The sequence below is a fragment of the Mirounga angustirostris genome, unplaced genomic scaffold, assembly GCF_029215605.1.
Source record: "Mirounga angustirostris isolate CCGP_5_RB_7025 unplaced genomic scaffold, mMirAng1.0.hap1 SCAF_5, whole genome shotgun sequence".
In the NCBI taxonomy this organism is placed as follows: Eukaryota; Metazoa; Chordata; class Mammalia; order Carnivora; family Phocidae; genus Mirounga; species Mirounga angustirostris.
Genome location: NW_026991713.1, coordinates 16,489,706 through 16,494,591, shown reverse-complemented (window position 1 = coordinate 16,494,591; position 4,886 = coordinate 16,489,706). Strand labels below are relative to the sequence as shown.

At 39.1% G+C, this 4,886-nt stretch overlaps 1 pseudogene; it reads right to left on the bottom strand.

Annotated features, from left to right (window-relative positions):
• Positions 1-2,654: 2,654 nt before the first annotated feature.
• LOC123837231 (zinc-regulated GTPase metalloprotein activator 1F-like) lies at positions 2,655-3,824 on the bottom strand (annotated as a pseudogene).
• Positions 3,825-4,886: the final 1,062 nt, after the last annotated feature.

The following is a 4,886-nucleotide window of genomic DNA, read 5'->3' as shown; positions in this document are numbered from 1 at the left end:
GCCTAGTTTCTTAACTTCTCTGGGTCTTAGTTTTCCTATTTATCAAATGGAGAAGACTGATACATACTTCCTAAGGATTTTGTGACAATGAAGTGAAATGATATTCCCAGGCAAGGGAGGCACAGTAGGTTTTTTATTTCCTCCTTAGGACTCCTGGGTTATAAATGACAGAAACTCAAACTGGCTTGAGCCAAACGGGAATTTGTTAGGCTACCTGTGTGACTTTGAGTAGATTTTGGCTCAAGAGAGGCTGGTTCTGTAGGCCTACATGTTATCATTAGAAATTATAGTTTTTTTCTATGACCCTCTTGGGCCAGCTCTGTGTTGGTATGACATAATGGCTCTCAGCGGCTCCGGGCTTCTGTCTTTCAAGGTTCCAGTCCAGAAAAGGAAAAACTTTTCTTTCCCCCGTATTTTTTACTGGCGGTCCCAGAATTAAGTCACACTGGCCTAATGCTAATAAAATATAGACTGGGACAAATCAGGTACAAAACCATTCACTGTGCCATACAGCTGGGTGGTAGATCAGAAGGTCGGGGGAGGTCATATGCCCACTCCTGGAGCTTGAGGTAATGGTGAGAGAGGATGGGGTGAACCTCCAGGATCAGATTGAGAGTGGGGCAGGACTACTTCTCCATAAAACAATCCAAATGCTTTTGGTACGATAAAAGTAAATGGACACCAGAGAAGCAAGAACAAGTTTCACTTCCCTTCTTTCTCCTTGCTCTAGATTTGTCTACACTCAGGAGGATGTTTGTTCTCTCCAAATTGTGATACAATCTATCTGTGCAAGAAGGAAATAGGTAATATTGAAGTTAATGCCTCTTGAGCTGAGTAATTAGACTTTTATGGTTAAAAACAAAGAGTTGGTCAGAGGAAGTTATTCTTTTCTGCTAGCTATGCTTTATCTTTCTTTATAAAATCAAAACAGCAAATTATATGAAAATAGACAAATAATGCTTGTAAATAGGGATACCAAATTCCACCCATCATTAAATGTGAGTTGTCACACTCTAGCACTATGTCCTATTTAGATATAATATTGCTTATTAAAACAAAAATTATTTATTAAACATTTAATGTGTGCTAGGCACTGTGCTTGAGGTAATTACAGAGGACACAACAAGTACGTTAAAAACAGTTTTGAAAGTAATATACCTTAAGATTCAGCAAATGAAAAAGTGTTTATTGAGGCCCAGCCATGTGTTGACCATCTTTCTAGGCAGCACAGGAAGTGAAAAATTAAAAGCCCAGAAGAGCATAGTGATTAAGTACACAAGGCTTTGAAGAGAGATGGCTATGTGTTCAAAATTTGGCTTCATCCCAAATTCACTGCATGACCTTGAGGAGCCTACCGTTGAACTCAAGTTCTGTAAAATAAGCCTAAGAATCACATTTATTTTTCAGGGTAATTGTGAGCATTAAAAGTCATAATATATTTCAAGTTACTTAGCACACATCACAAGGTAGGTTATAAAATGGTCGGCTATGTAGAAATTTTTGCATTGATTTGCTACCACCCACTTCCAAGCCCCAATATGCACATGTGTGCACCCGTGCTCACACACAGACACACACACACACATACTCATGGAACCACTGATGTAATAGAACTAGGGCTAAATATATATGCTGTGATCACACGGGGCCAGAACCTGAAACTATTTTGTAACCTCCTGTTGTTTAGGTTATCTTACTATCAGTGCATTGCCTACAGATGCCCCCATGGCACACGTGTCCACACACATGTGAACTGTGAATTGTTGATGATACATGAGCAACCAAGCAGGTAAAACACTTGGGTCCCTGTGTGGTGCATAGTTGTGATGCTCACACAGAAATTAGCCTGTTTGCAGTAAGGCCAACCCAACTGCTAATTGTGTGACAAAGAAAGTGGGAAGGGGCTTTGAAATAGCAATGATAGGACTTCTGCCTCTGGTCACAATGCACTAATGGGTACTGGATTTACCTTCCCTTGTTGAACAGCTAAATACCAAACAAAAGTGTGAAATTGTCACAGTGTGTGACACAGGGCAGCTGGCTACTCAGGACAGTGATTCCTGAGAGAAGAGAAATCAATGCTTGCCCCAGATTACTGCCTGGAGAAAGGTTCCATGAGAGGAGGAGGAACTGAAACAGAGCCCAGGAGCCTCCTTGAGTTGAGGTTGGAGCTCTTGGAGGCCAACATGGATGGAATTCTGATTTGAAAACTGCATAGTTTGGATCTGCTCTTTCTTTTTCTTCGTTTTCTAGTTTTCCTGAGATGGTAGCTTAGATATTTGATTTTCAGATCTTTTTTCTTTTCTCATACAGGTATGTGGTACTATAAATATTTTCCTAAGCACTGTTTTCTCTGCATCTCACAAATTTTGATAAATTGTATTTTTATTTGTTCAAAATATTTTTAAATTCTCTTGAGATCTCTTCTTTGACCTATGTGTTATTTATGTATTTATTTATTTTCCAGAGGACATTATATTTTATTGTATGAATGTCATGTGTTTTCCAGTACTTATTTACTATATTTTATGTATTCCACAAAATAAGCATTATTTTAGAGTATACTGGAATCCATAACAGAAGGAATGCAAAGAATAGATGCTTGAAATACACCCAGTATCATCCAATCCTTTCGATAAGAAATGTTTCTAGTGTTATGGGCAAACTTGATCTTCTTTGAAATGTGTTGTCCACCACTTTTCTGTTTCAGTCACAGTAGCTATAAGTAGTTATTGAAGGATGTCCTCGTCTAAATTCCCATCAGTAAGAACCGATCGATTTGTTGTCTCAGCATCTTCTTTCCAGCTCACTGGTCTCCTCCAGGTCACAGAGCTCATGGACACCTTGGACGATCACTGGTTTTGGTTTGTCTTTGATCAAAACCAGCCCCATGTAGTCATTGTCCTTGTTTCTCACATTCTTCTCCCACAGAAGATTCTGAATAATATATTTAGACTTTCTTCCTTCATGTTTCCTGGTACTTAAATGTGTGACTGTGGTAATGCTCTAATCAGAGTGAGGGTGCGTGGTTGGTAAGTGTTGGAGCTCTTTCTGCAAACGTATTCCAGAGAGACTGTCAAAGGCATGAAGATCTAGTACATTAGAGAGATCAGCTCACTTGATCTTTGTGTTTTTAAAAATTTTTCCCAGTCATTTATTGATCTAATGGTCGTTCTTAATTTGCTTAAATCCTCTTGTGAAACCCAGTCTGTTTTATTAATGATGATGATATCTGCCAGAGCAGCTTGCCTAGAAGCCTCATGGATAAGGCCAACAGGTTTTTCTTCTGCTAAATGTTTTAATCCATATTTTGAATCCATAAGAGTTATGATCCCGGCAAGATAAATATCAATCCCTAATTCAGCATCAACCCAAAACAGAGAAGCTACAGCACCAGGATCTGCTAATCCACTGCTATCTAATGGTATGTCATCAAATTTTCCCTTCTTCTGCATCAGATTCTCTTTAGCTCCAAGGCCACTGTCCTTTACTGAACAGCAGAGGCAAACGTTTATAAGTTTCAATCTTTCTTGGTAGAGTGTTCCACTTTGGCTGACATCTAAGGATTTCTCCACTGTATTTCCTTCCCCAAATTTGTTTAAAATAACCGCTCCTCTTTTACTATGTTGCTCTGTCAAGATATAGTTCAAAAGTATTGTCTTCCTAGCACCTAAATACCCAGTGATAATTGTGACTGGGATCTTAGCACTAGGACTGGACATTTCCTCTTCCTCTCTTTCCTTCATCTCAGTGGGGACAAATTCAGGACAGTGCTCCTCTGCCCGCTCCTCTTTCTCATCCACAGCTCCAATAGCCTGTAACATCCTGGCCAGCTGCACAGCATGCCTCTCACTTAGCTCAAGAGCTGGGACCCTCATGTGTTACTTAGAAGTGTATTGTTTAATCTCCAAGTATTTTGGAATTTTTCCAGCTATATTTTGGTTACTGATTTCTAGTTTAATTCCACTGGGGTCTGAGAGCAGACACTGTATTATTTCTATTCCACTACCTTTGTTAAGATGTGTTTTATGGTCCAGAGTGTGGTCTATTTTGGTGAATATTCCATGTGAGCTTGAGGATTAACTGTTGGCACTGTTGAGTTCAATTATATCTTTATTGATTTCTGCCTGCTGGATCATCTATTTCTGATAGAAAGGTGTTGAAGACTTCAACTATAATAGTGGATTCTTCTATTTCTCTTTGCAGTTGTATCAATTTTTGCCTTCTGTTGTTAGGTGCATACACATTCAGGACTGTTATTTCTTCTTAGAGAATTGGCCCCTTTATCATTACATAATGCTTTTCTTTATCTTTGATAAAGTGATAAAGGAGAGGACAATGGGTAAAGACAAGAATATTACTGTTGGGAGTTCCATCATGGAAAATGACAACCCTGCTTTCTTACCAAGAATCAGGGTTTCTTAAAAACTGTCACAAAAACTCTGTATTGCACTGATGGTACTTGTGTCCATGGCTGAGTACCTTTGAGCTAAAGCACCATCTAGAAAGTGGCAGATCTCCTGTCAATGATTCAGTTACTCAGAAGACTCTATTTCAAGGAAAAAAATTTATTAAGTGCTATAACTGTCTCAGGAATAACCTTCAAACAGCACATTCTGGGCTGCCTGAGGGAAGTTCATGGTCAGGGCAGTTGCCTTCAAGAAGATGTATGAAGGGAAGGGAACTAATAGAAGTTGAAGGCCCATTATGAATCAGGCACCATAACAGGTGCTTTGATACACATTTTCACCCAATAATATAACAATATTTATTCACCGCTTACCATTTTCCAGTTATCTCTTTTAACCTTCAAAACATGCTGATGAATTGGGTCGGTGAGTGTAGAATATTGGTTAAAACCATGGGCCAGACTGCCTGTATTTTGG